At 34.9% G+C, this 22,236-nt stretch overlaps 1 protein-coding gene across 1 annotated transcript in view; it reads left to right on the top strand.

The window, feature by feature from the left end:
- Nucleotides 1-22,236, top strand: part of LOC128232978 (uncharacterized) — a 46,555-nt gene continuing 24,319 nt past the window's right edge. The window contains exon 1 of the mRNA XM_052946805.1: nucleotides 1-454. The gene's annotated coding sequence lies outside the window, so the exon portion shown is untranslated. The remainder of the gene's footprint in view (nucleotides 455-22,236) is intronic.

Here is a 22,236-nt window from a genome sequence, read left to right as displayed (position 1 = left end):
TCAAAATAATTTCACAGATACGTTCCTTAGGTGACCCTCTGTCAAATTCACCCCATTGTGATTTATTAAAATCATGACCGCCAGGGGCGGTGTTAGTTTTCACTATATAGAAACTTCCCTTCAGAAACCATTGGCCCGATTTAAAAACGTTTTCATAGAAATGTTCCTTATGTGACACTTTATCAAAATTATTAATTGTATTTTTTGTATAACTTCAAACTTCATGGACTTATTAACAGTAACATTGTGCTCTCCTGTACCAAGTTATATTACTCCGACTTAAATATTGTAAAAGTAATGGCACTTTGTAACATTTTGAACAAATACCCATTTTTCATGTTTTTATAATCCCGTTTAAAACATGGAACGTATTATAGTTTCACCTGCGGCGTACGGACGGGCGGCATCCAGTATGTTGTCATATCAATAACTTTAGAACCCTCTGTCCTAGCAGGTAAGCGATAAAGGGTCATCTTGGCCGTCTTGTATATTCTATTGTCAAAATATGAACTACTTCCTGGTATACAATCACTAACTTCGGGCTAAATGCAAATTCACCTTGAAACTTATTTGCATTTTGTCTCTGGCAACATCTGAACAAACTTTCATATGAATATCTTGAACGGTTTCTCAGTTTGTCCAAGGTTAAAGTGTTTGCACGGCGATAACGCCGACGATGACACTAAGAGGTTAAAGTGTTTGCACGGCGATAACGCCGACGATGACACTAAGAGGTTAAAGTGTTTGCACGGCGATAACGCCGACGATGACACTAAGAGGTTAAAGTGTTTGCACGGCGATAACGCCGACGATGACACTAAGAGGTTAAAGTGTTTGCACGGCGATAACGCCGACGATGACACTAAGAATATCACAACAACCCCATTTTTTTCCAGAAGGTACCAATTGACATTAAAATATAGAAGGTTTTGGTCTATTTTGGCAATAACCCAACGAATTCGTTGCTATGTGGACATATACGAGGATCAAATTGTAAACAACTCTAATATTTGCTGACCGTGATGTTAATCTCTTGAAGGGTAGGGCCGAAAACTCTAGTGTCCTTACGCTTTTGTATATATTATTATATTCATAAGATATTTTATTCTTATCTTTTGATCGTATTTATCTCATCTATGAATACTTAAATATGAGCAGTTGTTGGCCGACGCACGTAAGAAATCAATAGGTTCAGTGAAAACTGAATTGTGGTTGTACTCGTTTAACATACATGACTATAACATAAGCAAACTAAAACAGAGTAAAAAACATATGAGGAAAATAAATCAAACTAACCTAATTTAATTTCTGTCAGCGAAAGTAAATTTAAATGACCTTAGCTGTTTAACAGTTTTTTGTTTGGAAAAATAGTGTTCTCATCATCATGTAATTAAAACTAATAGTATTATTTGTACACGAAAATCCCGATTCCCCTAGAATCAATCCTTACTCACTCTATCTTACTAATTCGATCTTGTACTAAGACGAAAAACAACATGTAGAGTATAGAAATGTTTAATTTGTTGTAAGCGTCATGGCCAATCAACTGTACATACACAAACATTTTCACATATTTCAACATATACTAACATAAACAACACATTTTCATTGAAATTATTCAAAAAGCATTGATATATCTATGTAACAACACAACTTTTGTTAAACATAAAGACAAAATTTTGTATATCATAATGTATACTGATTTCAAGAATATAATGATGAGTTCCGATGTTTGCTATGAATGAACCCGTTAAGTTTTTTGAAATAAAAAAAAAACGTCGGACATGCTTGTACACAGCTTGGTGACCATGCGCTGAATGAATCACTCAATATTGCACGGTAAACACGTGCTCGATAGAGCGCGAAATCATAGCGCCCCCAGGCGTATCGTTTCGGAACGATACAAGGGGAAACAATTTTCTCCTAATTCTTTTCAATCAAACGTAGAAAATTATATTCCCCTAGAATCAATCCTTACTCACTCTATCTTACTAATTCGATCTTGTACTAAGACGAAAAACAACATGTAGAGTATACAAATGTTTAATTTGTTGTAAGCGTCATGGCCAATCAACTGAATTATAAAGAACGGGAAAGCGACTTTATAAAAAAAACAAAACTAATTCGGAACTCATCATTTATAAACCCAAGCACTGTGAAACAACCAAACGTTGTTCTAAACTATCTTTTACGTAACCGTCTTTCGCTTTTTCACTCGCCCAACGTCCATGTCTCTTAAACATTCGGTCTTTTACACCTTTGTTCGCGGCAGCCGTAGCCCCGCCAGAACGAAGTGAATGAAAGCCATATTTACGAACGTCTGTAACTAAAGGTTTGAAAGTTTTTATGAACAAATCTCTAAGAGTTGAATAAGACATAGGCTTGTTAACACTTCTGACTTTAAATCCTGTTTTAGTAGCACTCAAGTTACAAAATATGTAAGATTCATCAGAAAATCCAGCCCATTGAATATACTTTTCCAAATTCTTAACAGGGCACAACAAAGTTCCAGTTCGCGCTATAACTATCCATGCGCCGTCTCTATATTGATCAGTTTTACTAGATTCTATAAATATTTCCATATATGCTGTACTTATAATAATATCAATTCTCTTTATCTTTAACAGTTCAGCACTTCTTAAAAACCCAGAAAAGGCTATTAAACATGCACAAATCATTCTCTGTGACATTAGGTTACATTTACCATAAAGACTATCATACATTTTTTGTAGGATACTAACAGTTATAGGTTCCTTCTTAATCGTAGACCTAGAATGTATACGTTTTGCTGATTCTAACACATTAATAACAAGTTTTGAATCAGTAGGGGAAACAAAACCATTAATTTCGTGCATCCATTTTAAACTATAGAAAGCTGATATAATAGGTTTTGCTGTAGAAACAGTCTGTATTAACGAAGTTAGATAGATAGCCACCGGAAACGCCCTAGCGGGCAAAATGTCCCTAATCCCGAAACCGTTTGAAAGAGCCCAAACTTTCCACCTTTGAAACGACTGATTATAGTTCTTGCACGTGCTGTCGGCTCTTGACTTTTGCAGTATCTGAGGGAGAAGGGCCACCTTGTCCGCCAAGACCTCCGGCAGCTCGTCTATCTCGTGTTTGTGAATCTGGAAAAATAGATGTAAAAATCTTTTTAAATTAAATGTATCTTTTATTTGCAAAATGAACATATAAACATGTTAACTTTATAATGATACTATTAAATCTATTAAACAACAAAACTTATATCTTGTGAATATAACTAGTTATTAAAGCTATTTGAACGCTTTCAACCTTTGTTGCATAATCATAATACATGAACGTAGTACATAAGTACAACACATGGAGTTTTTTATAAATTCTAAGACTATTCTCAAGGCTGCCTGGCCTGCATATGTATGTGAGTACATAACTTGTACTGGCTATTCTAATGGCCGCCGGGCCTGCATATTTATATGAACACATAACTGGCTATTTTAATGGCCGCCGGGCCTGCATATTTATATGAGCACATAACTAAAACTGGCTATTCTAATGGCCGCCGGGCCTTCGTATATGTATGCGTACATCACTTTAACTGGCTATTCTAATGGCCGCCGAGCCTGTATATATAAATGCGTGCGTTTCTTTCGCTGACTATTCTAATGGCTGTCAAGCCTACATATATGAAAATGCATTACTTCTTTGCAATAATTATGTCTACAAGACCCTTATCTGAAATTTATGTACTTTAGGTACTATTGTGAGAACTAAATTTTCTATAACTGTGCATATGTCTCACAGACTATTGTAAAAAGCGCTCGACCTATAACGCACGTAAAACATAAATTTGCGTTACGTTTGCCAAAATTCACGTGTAAATTTTACAATATTTGCTTCTAAACCTTCAACAGAGTAATTTCTGGCTACTGAAAACATTTAGAGTGAATAAATGTACTATCAAGCATTTTATATTTGTCATTGATCAGCGTACAAACGTACAAATATGCCCTAAGGCGATATATCATATGCTGTAGGAATTAAAAACTCGTGATTATCATATATTGCAAAACAAAATTGACTGGTTAAAAATGAAAATGCCACAATTTGAGAGCATGTTGTAACGCAATTAACGTAATTATGTTTCACGTGCAGCTGTGTGGAGCAAAGGGAGATAATAAAGCACTGTAATTGCTCTAAATTAGTACATGATTTAACTCCCTTCTATCAAAATTTAAACAATAGTGCCAACATTTGGAAATCTAAATCCTTATTTCCAAACAACCCTTTTCCGTTTTTGCAAATTGTGTAAAAACTCTTTGATGTTGGTAAATACATCCAGTCTAACACTGCATGTGTAAAAGTCCCAAGTGGACATAATAAAGGCCAAAAGCTTGAAGACGGCCAGTACGGAACTATCAAAACTCCAAACACATGGTCAGTAATCATTTTCCTGATAACTCTCGGAAGGATACAAATTGGTGGCACGAACAGTCCAAATTTACCAGACCAATTCTCAGTAAATGCATCTATGCCACTGGAACCTTTGTTCCAAAATCTTGTATAGAAGCAAGGCAATTTTGCATTGAAATCAGACGCAAACCAATCTACTTCAAGATTCCCCCATTTATTCTGAACCATATCTACTATTGCTTGCGAAACACCCCAATCGTCGTAATCTACGATTTTACGATTTTTGACAAATAATCAACTTTGTCGTTTTCGGACCTTGGAATCCATTCCATTTCTACGATAATAGAATTTGACGCGCAATATCTATAAATATCTAAAGCGGTTTCTTGTAATTCAGGTACCATTGAACCATTAGCTACAATTTTTTTTAAACGGATTGGTTGTCCGTAAACCATTTTACCCTCTGAAACCTCAAATTTTGAACCAATGACAACAGGACTCTATACACAGCCATTAACTCCCTCCACGTGGAGGACTTCAACATTTCGTCAGGTGACCAAACACCGTGTGCTACTCCGTTAACTGTACTAACCTCGTAACCAACGTACGCGTACGACGAAGCATCAGTGTAAACTATCTTTGAGCAAGAATGGCTTTCAAAGAGTCTTCTACAATTTAACGAAGGCAACTCATTTTCCCAGAAACGAAGTTGGTCCTTACTTTGTGTGCTTAAATACACATAGAAATCCCAGTGAGGGGCCTGAATAATGTCCATACTTAAATAACGTGTCATAATCTGAGCAACGTTACCTATGACAATTGACATGGACATAATTTGACCTGTAAAACTTGCTAGCTTTCTAACGTTCACCCTACTGTGACTTCGTACACTGTTAACAAGACCTTGAAGAGTGTCCTTACATTTTTCAAGCCGAGCATGAGGTATAGACAAAGATCCTGTTTTTGAATCTATATCATTTCCAAGAAATTGCATGTTTTGAACTGGTACCCAAATGCATTTTTCAGCTTTTGGAACGAACCCCGAGGAGATCAAATCTTGCTTTACTACAGCGCTTAGATCTACAGTACTATCGTAAGTCCTGCTTGAACCTAAACCATCGTCTAGAAACATCATGACTCTAAAGCCTTCACCCCTCCATTTAGCTACCAAGGGCCTAGTAACTTTACTAATAATAAAAGCACTGCTGCTTAAACCGAATGGCAAGACTAAAAATTTATAAAAAACAGTTTCACCGAGGCTGTTTACCCAAGAGAATCCTAGAAACTCAGTATGAAGCGAGTAGATTTCTATAAAATGATATGCTGAATGTATGTCAAATTTTATCATCCAACAATCTTGTTCAAAAAAGCCTAATGCAGTTTTGATGTCATCATACTTAAAATATTGTTTCCATAAATGTCGATTAACGACTCTTAAATCCAAAATTAAACGTTTCTTTTGATTGCTCCTGACACTGACAGTGAGTGGACTAACTACATGAGGCCTAGACTCACAAACTTGAATTAAATTTCTTATTAACAAATCATTTATGGCTTCAGAAACAAATTCAGAATTATCTAAAGCAGACTTATTATTCCTTAAACAACAAGATGCTGGTAAAAAATAAAAAGGGATTTTATAACCGTTTTCTATTGTGTCTATTATGAAATCATTTGTACAAATTCGTTTCCAAAAATCTAAATGTTCTCTAAGCCTACCACGAACTATAATGTCTTTTTGCCCGGATTCATACTCAAAATAATCAGTAGTCAAATTGTGTGAATGTTCCTGTTCTTTACAATGTTCTGACAGATATGAAAAATACTCATCTTCCACGGTGCTGGTGCCCTGTGCCACGTCATTTCTTGGTGGCTGAGGCGTCGGCCTTGAAGACGGCGGCACCGGTGGTGTACGGACATTGTCGCCGGAAGTGGTCGTATTCCCCACAGGAGTAACAGGAACCGAACGGGAGACTGGGTCTGGGAGCGTTGCCGTAGAAGCCACGAAAAGACCCCCTGCCTCTTGGAGCCTGCTGCCTGTATGCGTCTGGTTGAAAACCACGAAAAGCAGGATACCCATACAAAGCGCCGGAAGTAACGGTTGCAGAAGGCGTCTTGCGAACTGACTGAAGACGCTTGACGCTCTTGTTTTTTCGCTTCTTGAGAGCTTGCGTTTCGGCCTTACGTAACTTAGTTTCATCATCAGAATCACTGGCTAGTGGATTGGATTCGTAACAATTCACGGTGTCCCATCCACCCTCAGAGCTATCAGCAATACGAATTAACTTTTGCCTGTGTTTCAGTTTATCTATTCCTTCAGAGAGAACATCTTTACAGTAGGATACTTTGTCGTTTTCCAAAGCCCAACAAGCTTGACTCATAAAGTCGATAATCTCCGCGTTGAATGTGTATTGAACTTTGTTACCTTGCCTCTTCCACTGCACGTCTATGTCCGTTTTCAATTTCTTAACTTCCTTTCCGATAGAAACACTGTTTCCCCTAAATTCCTCACGCAAAGCAGATAATTCGTCACTTTGTTGCGAAAGTTTATTTGAAATATCACGCAACTGCCTGGCAATTTAATTGTCGGAGTGAGAATTATCGTCGGACATGCTTGTACACAGCTTGGTGACCATGCGCTGAATGAATCCCTCAATATTGCACGGTAAACACGTGCTCGATAGAGCGCGAAATCATAGCGCCCCCAGGCGTATCGTTTCGGAACGATACAAGGGGAAACAATTTTCTCCTAATTCTTTTCAATCAAACGTAGAAAATTATATTTCTACTAAGTAACAAACATATTTGGTAAACGAGAAAGCCTGTAAGCCTGTCTGTTTGAGCATCTAGATAAAGCATATCAAACCGTGAAAAACATTTATGTTTTATCAGGTTGAAACCCGGTTCGGATATAGGCTTGAGGTGGGTGTCTGTCCAGGATTTGCATACACTTCAGGCTCTGATGATTTCATTAAAAGGGAGATTGGGAAAGCGCTTCTCTGGACACTTCCCGGTTTTCATTGCATTGCATTTGTATTGAGGCCAGACCGCATATCAGAAAGTATCACAGAAACAATTGAATCCTTTTTTGACTTCTTTGGAAAAGACGTCGTCGCATATGCATGCCTCATTCTTACGTGTCTCGAGGACGACAACGAGTTGACTGAATATTTAGATAACATTGAACTAGACAACCCAAAAGAGTCTAAAAATAAATATTTTAAAACAATATTTGACTTATGTCAAGGAAAGGTTCTGCCCATTGATAACAGCAACGACTTTGAAGATCGAGAGAAACAAGTCGAAAATATACTAAACAGAATTGATCGAATGAAAACAGAGAATGAGAAACCATATTTTACCAACGATATGTTTGTGTCTTCAATGGAAGCCATTGATTAACGTGGGAATACAAGGAAACAAATGCTAGAGAATCAAAAACGAAAGCAAGAGCGAGAGGAACAGAGACGCAAGGATGAACTGATGTTACAAGCCGAAGAAATGAATGACAGGCGCATGGATCTTGAATTTAAGTTCGAAAGAGAAACGAAAATGCACAATTTCGAACTGCTAAAACTGAAACTTGAAATGGATAGTGAAAGAGCGAAGCGAATGCAAGAAATGCGTCGCGACAATAACAGATATAAACAGCGTTTCGATCAAGTGAATCAAAATCAAAACAAACAAAGTGATTCAATTGGATGCATCTTAAGTTTAGTTAAGTCCAACAATCAGTAAAATAACAATGAAATAAAAAAAATCATTCGAGTTATAAAATCACAAAACCCATATTTGTATATTCAGTGTTTGACTGAAGGGTGGATACTTTGTAGTATAGATATGCATCCATTCAGCTTTAAAGTATCTGGAATTTTTAGTAAACCGTTTCACATATGACGTGATACTTAAAGAGTACAGAGAGTAAATACAACATGATTATAAAAATGCAAATACAAGTTTACATTATAAGGGTGAGGAATCCCGTGACTTCAACGGAGTTCTTACATGTGTCACCACGGTTCAAAACCAATATAAACAAGCAAGAAAGTGACAGTAATTCCTAAATAAAAAAATTTGAGGAGAGAAAAGATAAGAAATAAGTTCTTAGTCTATTAAATACTTTGTTATTTTCTGCTTCTACAAGTGTGAAATATTTTGGATTTGCTTGAATTATAACGATGGAATAATTGGCTAAAATTTCAACTCGACGGAATTTTGTAGAACGATGCAACGCCGTGTGCGCCATGAGTCTTTGTTTTGTATACATTTCTTAGTAAATGTTGACAAAAGATGGAAAATTTAAATTGATGCAGTGATGAATACATTCAAATGGAAGCCAAGATATCCTCCAGCCAACTTCGTTCCATGTACATCCCCCGGTAAAAGAAAGTAAACAGTCAAGAAATGATTGAACTACGTGTTTATGTACAACAAATCATTAAACTATTGAATCGATTGAATAAATGATTGCATTTGTTGCTTATTGGGTCCATTTTATTTGTATGTGACGTCATTATAAACTACTTATTTCTTTTTTATGAAATATAACAAACCTTATGAGTGAAATGATTCAAAACGTCGCGCTCATAATGTAAACTTTATGGATGTAGTGGATGCATTAACAATTTCTTTGATGTATTATATGAATGCATATTACATAAGTTAAGTCATGCTGTTGTTTATATAAATATGATCATATTCCATTGTGGTTTGGCATGGCATTTGTACAGCATTAGATACATTATACATCGGAAATGTATACATAAATGACAAAACTATCTGAGCTTTTAAAAGCTTTAGTTTTTTTTCAAAAAGAAAACGTATTTAGGGCAGTCTATTTCATCAGAATCTGAAAGTGAGTTACGAAATGATATGTTGTTGTTAAAAGATAACTTTTATAAATAGAAAGCTTTTCACATAAGTATTAGTGTAAATGCAAATAAAATAAAGGTATTTTTTTTAAAAGGCTGAACCACTAGGCGAAATTTAATATTTTTGTATATAGAGCTTGAGCTTAATTCAGACCTAGTAAAATTTCCTGGTATAGCAACATGCCATTATTCATCTTTGCTTGATAAATATGTATATATTTTGTTTTAAACTATGGTAGTGAAGTTTTGGGTCTGCAAGATAGTACATGTATTAAGTTAGAAAGAGTTTATTTCAAGTTGTGTAAAGAAATACTAGGTTTTAGAACCCAAACTCAGAACAATTTTGTGTATGGAGAACTTGATAGAATACCATCACTGATTATAGGAATTGTAAATGGGATTTATTATTTGTTAAATATTTTACAATGTGATGATATTAAATATGTTAAAGCTGTTTAAAGAAAATCATGTCAAGTTTGCCATAGACTAGTATATGAATTTCATTTCTTGTTTGAATGTTTATTTAGTTATTTAAGAAGACAATACATACATAAATTTTATTTAAATAGACCAAATATAATCAAATTGTTGAGCCTTTACAAATACAAATGAGACTATGCAAAGGAAATTAGCAATGTTTATCCACAAGGCTTTTGAATTCAGAGTCCCTGTTATATTTATAATGATGTAAAATAACCCATTTAAATGATATTTTTAACCACTGTCTTCTAACTATTGTTATTTTGTACTATATTTGTACTGTATATGTTCAATGCGTGTTCTTAGTAAAAAAAAGTATATGTGTAATGATATAGATGGATAGTTTATTTTGAATACATGTTTTATAAGCCACATGGCCCGTGAGAAAAACAAAATACACGATTTAACATTTACAAATGACATAGCAAGTGGAGCACGTAAGGATTGTTTAAATTTTACGAGAGATTTTTCAGGTAACGAAGGACATGATTAGAGACCACGTAATGCTTAAAGGTGCAAGTCGACAACATATACGGAGAAGGTGTTCATATACCTATAATTACATACAGTGCCAACATAGTGCAACATAGAAATCTAAGAAAAGTGAGCTTTCCACACAATTACACATTTTAAAGACACAAATATCGATCTTCAATAAATACAAATCAAAGAATAAATTTACCAATACATAAAAAGAACCTAAGGCAACATATTATAACAAAAAACATGAAAAATAAAGGTTGTATATCTTTTTAAACCTTTTTCTAAATTTAAAAGCCTCTACGTATGTGCATAACTTTCTGAGTTTAAAAAATATTAGTACTTTCGTAGAGTTGTTTCAGTTTATACATACTGGGATTGGACAAATGATATTTTGGAATGTATCTTTTACGGAGTTCAGTATATAAAATTACATTCTATCTCAAAGTGATATTCGTCTTCCAATTTATTGCATGTTAAACACTTTCTGTCTTGACATGGGATACAGTTTGGACGATGCCATCGACCTGTTTCAATGGACAGATTATGAGTTGAAAGAAGTAACCATTGTAAGACATTGCTATAGTTAAATTATTACAAACGTTACATTTTAAATAATACTGAAAGCCAAAGGAAGCACTGGATTTAAAGAAAGTGCTGTGAGGTGAGTTTTCAATTCTCGCGTTCCAGTTTTGTACATTTGTATCACAAAAACGTTGTTTAAAAATACTTACAAAAACATTTGCATTACCAACACCCTGAGCTAGCCAAACTACATCAAATCCTAATAAATGTTGAAGTAATGTTTCCCACGATACCTTATTTGGAAGCAAATCAGCATCAGTTTTTAAAACTTTGTAGACGATTTTACAATACTTCAAGTCGTCAATTGTAGGAATCTTTAGCCAGTACTTTACAATTCTAATATATCTGTTGTAGGCTTAATCAAATCTACCGAGTACACCATAAACAAAATCTTTTTGTGAACAGCGTTTTACCTGCAGAATGCGTTAACAATACTGTGTATGAAAACGTTCGGTAGTATTTGCCTTTTAAAAACACCAAACTTCACTAGAGTAATTCAAGATAGGTAAAATCAGCTTGTCAAAAAAAGTCGAGCCAGTGTTAAACGCTAACGTTCGGAAAATTGTGTAAATATCTATTGAGTTTAAAAATAGCTTTTTGTGCTTTCCCAGCTAGAGTTACTTCTGTTTTACTAAAATAACTTGCAGAGGAAAAGACCACACCTAAATAAAACAGAGATCTGACTATTTCAAGAATTTCCCCATTGAAGGAAAACTGTAGATTCCTTGGCAAAATGCCACCCTTTCTGAAAACAATTATTTTGGTTTTCTGGACATTTATTTTGAGTTTCCATCTACGACAATACTTATATAAATTATCTTAACCGTTTTGCAAGCCTTCCGGCGAACCAGAAAACAACAACAATGTCGTCAGCGTATAATAAGATAAACGTTTTTGTCATGTACATCGCGATACCATAAACCATTTAGTACTAGATGCTCTTCAATATCATTGAGAAACATTGAAAACAAGAAAGGAGACAACGATTCACCTTGACGAACGCCTTAAAAGAAAACTCTGCTCTTAACTTGTTGTTGAACCTAACACGAGATTTAACACTTGAGTACATACTTCTAAGAATTATCACCATTTTACCGCGAATACCAAGTTTTATCAGTTTAGACCAAAGACTAGTGCTTCAACATAATCAAAAGCTTTGCTAAAATCTATGAAACTACAATACAATTTTTTACCCTGATTAATCATATGTGTAATTATACCATGAAGGGCGAACATATTATCAGTAGTGCCCATTCCACTACGAAAACCGGCCTGAACCTCGATGTAAACCTTGTAATTTTCAGCCCATAATGTCAATCCGTTATTAAGAATGCGGGTAAAAAGTTTCCACAATACACTCAATAAAGTAATGCCCCTGTAGTTCTCCGGGTTATGAAAGGTTATATATTGTTACCTACGATCTATTGATTGAAGTGCTTTCTTGCTTGTTTACATCGGTTTTGTACCGTGTTGACAAATGTGAGAACCCCGTTGAAGTCCTGACCTTGAATATATTAAAGCTTGCCTAATACGATGTAAACATAGCTACCTTTCTAGCTCGCCAAACTCCCTTTTTATTGAATTGGACACTTTCCATTGTCTATGCATACGGTCGTACGAATACGAAAATGAGAAAACAATCAGTTGCCTTTTTATTTTTTGTCTTTTGTTTTGAGCTATTCTGATCGTTCTCTGTCCGTCGTTGCTAATTGTTTTAAACAACATCTCCTGAACCGCTTGGACAATTTTGATGAAACTTCACAGGGTATTTTGGGTGTTGTGCCCATTGCAAAATGTTCAAAGAAATTAATTCCATACGGAACTTTGGTTCCAATGGCAACCATAAGGAAAGCTCCACTAGTTTTACTTATAAATATATAAAGGGAAATCTTTGAAAATCTTCTTGTACGAAACAGCTGTGCCAAAACCTATGCCATTTGATGTGAAGCATTATACAGAAGTACTGTACAAAGATCGTTCCCTGGAGTCAAAATTCGCCACGCCCCGGGGGTCACATATTTTCTGTAGACTTTTACAGAAAAATCTTTAAAATCTTTTGTCTGAAATTGCTAGACCCAGACCTTGAATTTGTGTATGTTGCATCAAATAGTTAGCTCAAATTCTTCGTTTGGGGTCAAAACTTGCCTAGTCCAAATAATTGTACGTTGACGGATTTTTCTTTACGATTTTTGATATGGCATATCCTTCACGTACAAATTGTTTTGTACCAAAAGTGGGTAGTTATTCCGATCAGGATTCTCGGTAAAGGCATATTGCGTCCATAAAATATCATAAAAAAGAATATTACAAGATAATGTTATTTTTTATTAGTTACGTACACGAAAAAAAAAATATCCAACGAATAATTATGAGTTTTAAGCAGATCTTCATTTCATTCTGTCAAAACATAACTATATATCAATGAAGGGCACCTGCAAGGCTGTAGTTCACAGTTTATCAACAATCGGAGCACTACGGGTATGGCCGAGTTGTTACGATTGTATTTACGAGGTCTATCTCGAGGCTTGTCGGTGCCGAGTTATTACGATTGGTTCGAGTTGTTACGCTTGGCATAATTGTTGTCTGTGTCAGTCAAGTTTCGTTTTATTGGAAATGTAAATCATGTGTTTACTGCATTAAATGCTTGTTTTGTGCAAAATAACTTTGCACTTACATGTTAAAATATTAATATAAACCTTAATTATCCATTTCAAAAATAAAATACTGCACTACTTGCCCTGCCCCGGAGATCACAAGTGTCTTATATACTTATATAGGTAGATCTAAAATCTTGCAATTCTTCTTGTTTGAAACTGCTAGGCCCAAACCAATGATATTTTTTTGTAAGAAGCATCATAAATCTTCATTTATACTTACATCGGGAAATATTTGATTTTTTTTCTAGTCTGGAACCACGAGGCCTAGACCCGTGATAGTTTGTATGTAGAATCATATAGATGCTTTCTATCAAGTTCGTTTAAATCGTCTCCCTTGGACCTGCTGGCCCCGCCCCGGGGTCACAACTTTCATAAAGACTTAAATAAGAACAACTTTGAAAGTATTTTTGTCACAAACCACAAGTCCCAGACTTTTGATATTGTGTATATGCAATCATATGATGACCCTCTATCAAAGTATGCCCCTGGATTAAAGGGTGGCCCCTTCCCGGAAATCACAATTTTCCAATATACTTATATTTGGTTATCTTTGAAAACCTTCGTCTAGGCCCAGACCCTCCTAGAGGGAGATATTAAAAGTCTTATCGTCTGAATCTACTAAGACAAGACACTTGATATTTTGTACGTAGCTTTATATAGTTTCCAAGTTAGTTCAAATTATGCCCCTGGGATGAAAACTTGTCATTCTCCGTCACAAGTTTCCAATAAACTTATATAATAACTAATTTGGAAATATTATAGTCTCATACCGCAAGGCCAAGACCTTCGATATTTGTTTTGCAAAATCGTATGATGTCCTGCGACCAATTTTGTTCAAATAATGCCCCTTGTGTCAAAGCTACTCCTTTGGATCTTCTTTCTTATTCTAGGAGATACAATGGTAAAATTTGGATCATGTGTACAGTTTTGAAAAGAAATATCAATGGTGTCTTCGGGTGACGATTACTGTTTGACTTACTTTTTATTTTTGAAGGATAGCAATGTAATATGGACTGTGTACAGTTTTGAAAAAACTTATTTTTGAAGCTATAGCAATGCAATTTGGACCATATGTACAGTTTTGAAAGCAAAAATCAAAGTTGTCCTTTGATGACCTTAAATGAGACCCTTTGACCTACTTTCTTATATTTGAAGCTACAGCTATGCAATTTGGACAATGTGCACAGTTTTGAAATCAAATCAATGCTGTTCTTGGATGACCGTATCCACTACGACATTGACAATATTGTATCATAGTTTAATCCCTAGTTCCATTGCCATAAACCAACAAACTCATTCATTTTCATAAAAAACAAGGTTTTAAAACTTTCACTCAGATGAACAATTTGAGGCCATGATTGCTATCTTGTCTTTGTATATCAAAACATTGAAGTTACTATGAAACAAACGTATGATGTAACTAATTGAATAGCATACTCTTTAATAAGATTTCTTCATATTGACCGAGTAGATTGTCTTCTGTATGAAGTAGTTCACTGATACTGCTGACTTCGGACAAATAACTTATGAATAGTACTACCAGTTCTAGTTTTCTCTTCTTTATATACATTTAATTGCTTTAATCATGTTTCCATATATCCCTTCATGTACTTTAGATGCGAATACTTATATAGTAAAGAAAATCTGAATATTTACTCTTTCTTGTTATATGTTTAAAATAAAAACCTGTATTGGTTTTTTATGCCAAAACAAATGAATCGTGTTCGTTGAAATATTTTGATATGTATGATGTCAAAATAATATCCATGGATCCATGTTGTTGATTTTTTTTTATCAAGTTTAACATGTTAACTATTTTGTTTAGGTTATGATTATAATTTGATTCTTTTAATTGATGATCTCTTAAAGAAATATATACATGTAGGATTCAATGCCAATCATTTACTTCTGTAAGTAAATAATATTTTCTGTCGTAATTCGTTTTACTTACAACCGACATAAATGTAGAGTAATAGAATTTGAGTGAAATAATTCACAATTCATCCTTACAATATTTCAGAAACATTCATAGCTTTGCTAACTCGAAGCTACTGAGTGAAGTAATCTTGCGCGGTTTGGTATCTTTAAATAGCATTATAGTACTACTATTAATGAGCAACAAGTTTAGTGAGCAACTTAAAAATTGTAGAATGTTGGTACCAGCATTTATCAAAATCTATCACAGGCCTTACAGGCTATGGTACCACATAGTTAACTTCCCTCACTCCCGACCCCGTGAGGGATTTTCGTTAAACCTAAATATTATGTCTACTGAGCCTTTTGTCATTTTCTGCCGCTTGGACGTTGGGACTTTAAGGATATAAAGCATACAATATACGTTACCTCTGGATTTCAAAATTAAAGGAAAATAGAAGTATTTGTTAAACAGAAGTGTTTTATCTGTTTTTATGATATCCACCATCTCTTAAACGTTTTGCAGGAAAAGCAAAAACAATGCCTTACTTGTTGTGGGGAACAGGCCTGTATTGTATTGTCTGAACTGTATGTTGCCATTAAATAAAAGGTAACACTTTTTATCAATACAACTCGAAAGTATGATTATTAGAATGTTCTTGGTGTGCTTAAAGTACTTAAATATTGTCAGTAGTTTCTTTCGTGTGTTACAGCATGTATACTAATATGTAATACATTATCTCTATAAGACATGAATATCTGCGATTTGATCTTTTGTCAGCAGTCTTACATCACTGGTTGTCATGCATTTACGCATAAAATGGCTCGTTCAAAGACAAAAAAACCATAAAACCCCCATTTAATCTGTGAGAGTGAAGCTTTAAAGATTATCAGTTGAGTTTTGATCCACTGTTGTAGCATTAAGCAAAGAAATCATAAAACTGTTACACTTTTTTGTCGTCTAACGCTTTCCGCCGTCCACAATTAATTACGATCGCACCGTCCCTTGTAAGAAACGCTGCAGAATGGATGGAATTAACTCAAATAAAATCAGAACAAACACAGTGGTAGTAGCCATAGTAGTGAAGCTATAAATAACAAGAACAAATAAGTTTAAGTATGGTTATATAGAAGCTCCTGCTAACTCATCACAACTGAATTTGTGTCCATCTACTAGTAATTAAGTACTAATTAATCCGAGCGTCGTAGCACCAGAGCCAAGAAATGGTGCAATTAGCTTCGGTAAATTAATCCCATTTAGCGTCCATTTTATCACAAAGGGCTTTTCTAAGGCAGATACGGTCATTATGTCAATATAAAGCCTATTTGATAACAAATACGCATGTACACCACAAGAGGGTTCTATTCGCACCACACCATAGTCAATAACTGTTTTGCATTATGTTATCAAGGACAACGTTCAATAATTGCGTGCGTAAAAGTAAATAGCTTTGCATGTCTAAGCACCTTTAAGCCCCACTTACTTTTTCGCTATGGGAGTTTGGTATTGGCAGAAATACTCTCCTACTTGGTACGCGTTTAAATAAAATGAGATTGAGATGAACATTTTACTTAAATATTTTCGTGATATTTTGGACAGGGGTCAGAGCGATTGTTAAAATGCAAGGTATGTCAAGCTACGCAGGGTTTTCATCATGGGCATGTCTTTTTCAAGACTCACTGCTATCATGTTAAGTGACACAGAGATCAAATGCAATGTCAAACAGTAATCACAAAGTGATCCAAATGACGATAAGCTCAATCCACATAAAAAATAGACAATTAGTGATGGGGCTACTGCCTGAAAATAGCAGAGCTCACTGCAGCTGTGTGATTAAACTGAGCATGCATATGTAAGCATTTTGTTTTGAAACGTTACGTTTTATGTCATTTACTTCATGATCATTCTGTTAATTAATGTTCTACATCGAGGTATATCTCTTGTTGTAATGCATTACTTTATTTTATTATTATCGAATATGAGCAGGAACACTTATATCACAAAATACAGTGCACTACGGTGATTGAATTTAATAGAATTAGTGCCTTATCATCACAAATGAGCTAATATTTTAACTTAGGTTTATTACAGTTGGCAAGTTATACTAAGATTAATAGTATAACTATTTGATAAATTGTGATCAATGTTAAAACAAGAAAGTCTAAGGAAAGATTTCGAAGAAAACCAAAATATTTCGGAGAAGGGGTAGATGGCTGTGGAAGGGTAATAAACGATAACAGATTGGTTGGTCTAGCAAAATATGTTGATCAACAAAGTTGTTTGGTTTGTGTTTGTGTTGACATTTTGCCAAGGTCATGTCATCTTGCAACGTTTTATACAGAATTTAATGTTGGTTCGTTAGGGTATAATTTTTAATTCTAAAATGCTGACAACTGTTTTTCTCTGTCAAATTCGCTTGTATAATTATAAATAAAACAAACTTCTTTTACAGATGGAATACAGTTTCCAAACAGACATGCAGGTTGTTATAATGCGCAGCTCATTTCAATCATCGGAAACCTCTAACAACGTCTTTCAAAACCAACTCAAGCTTGCATTTAAAGAGACGAATGAAAACGGCTTTGATTGTTTAGGAGTTGTTTTGAATCTAAATATCATTTCTAAAGATATTATCCCAACTTTAGAAACAATTTATAAAGTATTTGCGGAAGGACTTCAAACACATGGTGTCGTACTCCTTACCAGTTGTGATTCAGACAAAGAAAGAGAAGTAAATCTGACATATCTGAAAACTTCAGATGCCAATCTTGCAAGGGATGTGAATGATCTCTTTAAACATGTCAAAGAAAAGGTAGTAATTATCGACAACTCAAATGATCAAGATCAGAAGTAAGACCAAGTTCAGAATATTATTCAACTTTTGAAAGCTATGCAAAAGAAAAATAACCGATGCCGCCTAACTGTTGATCAAATAAAAAGTCCACTCGACCCACCATCAGTAATGGCTAAAAGATACGATATGAATCGTGGTTTGATATCGGAGTCACTTCGTAGTTCAAATGCAATATTGAAGAAAACAGGTAACACATATAATCTTTTACCTGTTTGCCTATAATGAGTTCAACAAGAATTTCTTCTTCTTTTGAAATTGCTGGAATATAATTTTATTGTTTACTACATGTTTAGCTAAAAAATACATATTTATATTAAATCTTCGCATACTGCTGATTGGACCAAGCGGGCATGGAAAAAGTGCAACTTCAAATTCATTATTAGGCCTCGCAAAAGGCAACGAAAAGGCATTTTTGTCAAAAATGTCAGCCAAGACAACTGTTCAACTTCAAAAACAGGTAATCTTGCAAACTGAACTCAATCAAACTTAATAATTTTAACAAATAAAAACGATAAGTAAGGCGTCAATAAGGCCATAACGTTATTATTGTTACGTTCACACGAAGGAACAGGCTTTTGTAGACAAGTTCTCCGTATATTTTCGCATTGGATGCAACTTGATTTATGTGTGAACATTATCTTACAGACAGCCCAAATGAATGGCCGAGTCGTTGAAGTATACGAAAGTCCGGCGTTTTCACGAGACGATGCAATGAGCACATTTACTGAAAGTCTTCATGAGGCAATTGCGTACTCTGATGTTGGATTTAATTGCATTGCATTTGTAAATCGGCCTGCGCGTATTTGTCCAGACATAATACGCACTATTGCCACGTTCGTCACATTTTTAGGAAGCTATTCTGATGTTTTTGCTTTTTTTCATATTCACATTCAAAAAAGATGAAGGCGAAAGGGACTTGCGTCTTGCTGAAATGAAACATATTTTATCAAATCAGGAATACGAAAACTGTGATTTCATGAAAGAACTGTTTGTCAGATGTAATAAAAATGTCATGATAATCGAGAACCAATCCAAAGATCCGCAAACGAAGATGAACTATGTCGAACGCATTTGGTGCAGAGTAGGTGAAAATTTCGATAAACGCTTTCAGTTGGAAAACTTTTTCGAAGTCCTTGGTAATGCAAAGAAAAAGGCAAACCTTCCGGAACAAAATAATGCTGAAAACAACAGTATAGAAGACCAAATCACGCCCAAATGTGAATGAAGAAAAATTGCAACAAGCTAAAGGGGAAGCGGAAATGTTTGAGATTGAAAAAAGAAAGAAAAAAAAACAAGAAATCAAAAGTCAAACACGAGATAAGGAATCAAAAACTGAGACGAATTATGAGTCTACCCGAAAGCATAACTGTGAAGAATTGCGATTACTTCGAGAGAGAAATGAACTTGAATTGAAGAAAATGCAGCTCGATTACGTTCGAGTCAAACACTAGAACCGGGAAAAGGAACTGTCAACGAAAGAAGAAAATTTAAAAACAGAACGACGGAATCTTGAAAAAGAAAAACGTTCTTTTGGCAAAAGACAATAATGTATCTCATCATAACGTTTTGAACTCATATCATGGACACATATATTAATTTAGTGTATTTTATTAAATCTGTCCCCATAACAAAGGCTTTTATGAAGACTTTGTGTGAACTTGACTCACAAACTGTTTACTTCAGCCGGTTGGCTCTTGATAATTGTTAATTATTGTACTTTAAATGATATGTTAAAAGAATTATGGGATTCATAGAGAAAAACTGTTTATTTGTTGTTTAGTTTAAATATATATAGTTTGGGTAAATTCGCTTATGAACGATAGTGAATAAGGGATAAGAAACAAGTTAAACTTAAGCAAACTTATGTAAATTCTTCTCCCTGAGGTGGAAATGCAAACGTTACAGTAATCATTGCAAAATTGAGTATGCTACAAGACAAAGGTCTTAAAAGAATAATCTAACTGTTTTAAACTGGTAGAATGTATCAAATGTAATTACTGAGGTAGCATGAACTATATGTATATAAATTTGTATGTAGTATACGACATTAACCCACTAAACTAGCTGTAGTAATCGGAAACAAAACTATTTAAAAGTAAGAAGTATGTTTGTTTTGAGTGATCCTTAAGCACAGTCAAATGATTGTGTGCACATAATATTAACAAAATAACTAACAAAAAATAAAAAACTGATATTCATCTTTCCTCAGACTGGTACACCTGTTCAAAGCAACTGGCTTTCTTAAACATTCTCATAACCTTTTCAAATATACTTGAAGTAAACAGTTGTTGCAATGTTCACTTCTATAAATCTGTAAAGTGTTTTTAAAATAAAAAATAAAAATATTTATTGTTTTTTTATTGACCGATAATGTTTGTCAGTCAAATAGTTGGATCGTACGATGTTGTTTCGTTGAAGACCCATTACACACTTTTCGTAGCAAGATCTTTCAACATGCCCCAAATCTATTGCGCCTGGTAACAAGATAAACAACACATTAAAGTTGGTTTAGAACAAAATGTCGTAGTTATATCAAGGGTGAGTTCCATGTCAGTCCTGTGGCAATCGTGGGACCATCGTGAGTTGCTTGGTATTGTCGGGGTTGCTGTTGTTGTGGAAACAACAAAGTTCATTCCGAATTTTGACATTTGTCACATTCTTTTATTCAACACTTTGCAAATTTAATCAAGGTCTGTTCCCAAAGTTAAAAACCAAAAAGAGAAGGTGGTAACAGACCCTGATGTGCACCAAACAGAGAATACTCGGTATACTCGGTATCTGCCGGTGGCCCTGCTGATGTCGTAACTGAGAGTGCCGAGACGGAGGTTGAGGAGGAATCTGCAGGCACATGCGATTTATCTGTCACCAAAAGAGCGAAGAAAGCAGTGAGCGGCAATTAAAAGGCAAAGAGCAAGAGCAAGAACCTGGACGAAGACGACGGAAGAACAGTCATCAACATCGCAAGTCCGGAAGGCATCTCCGATAAGTAGGGGTTGAAAGATAATGAGATAATCTGCAACCAGGCAACCAAATATTTAAAACCAAGGCTAAACAGAATAGGGTCTTGGCGGAATATTCGGCGACCATTGGTTTAAGAGGTGAGTGTATATTTGATATCGTTTTAGAATACTCACTTTACCCAGTTATTTTATTCACCATTTTTACCATTATATGGATAAAATGTGGCATAGTCTAGTGTGTAAAATGGGTTTTCTTTGTTTATTTTGTCACAGGGATAAGGAAAGACAGTTGGTAAAAAAGTGTGTGCTCCTTTTACGGGCGTATCAACAGAGTTTCAGAAGAGCGACACTTTCTCTCCAGTTTTGAAGTTTGGTTATGTCAAGGGTGAGAGTCAAGAATCTGGAAACACCTCGCCTTCATGGATTCCTGTGTTACGAACGAGACCCCATGGGCAGGGTAAGCATTTGCTAGGATGAGCAGCTGGAAATTGTGTGTGGATAGAATACTATAAGGTTAACTCCAACTTGAGTGCTGTTTTTTACACTTGATAAGTCCATACTATCCATTAGTATATTCCTTTTCCTCAACATAAGCTCTGGAGTTTTTTCAGTTGGGACATATTCCGTTAGATGAAACAGAATAAAAGAAACATATTGCATGTACATTTCCATGCTCAATTCCATTTATTTGTCACTGCTGGTACCTGGTTCCATGACAAACTGGCCGGCTGTAGGGCGCCTAAGTCAACGCTGGATGCTGCGCTATCAGATTACCTCAAGAAAACAACACCATATGCCGCAATCATGCATAAAAATAGTGTAAGCAAACTATATAAATACGATTAATGTTATTGTGTTGAATGATACAGTCAATACGAGAATTAATTAATTTGAACATTTTTTTTTGCTTTTTTATGTATTCTTATAACTTACATGCAGAGTTTTAGTGGTAATTTTTATGGACTCTTAATAATGTAATTATATTGTATTTAGTATTCAATTTCAACTCTCCGTTTTACAGATCCAATACTGCCCTGACACA

The sequence above is a fragment of the Mya arenaria genome, chromosome 4, assembly GCF_026914265.1.
Source record: "Mya arenaria isolate MELC-2E11 chromosome 4, ASM2691426v1".
In the NCBI taxonomy this organism is placed as follows: Eukaryota; Metazoa; Mollusca; class Bivalvia; order Myida; family Myidae; genus Mya; species Mya arenaria.
Note: the sequence above shows the minus strand (reverse complement) of the source record. Positions and strands in the feature narration are given on the sequence as shown.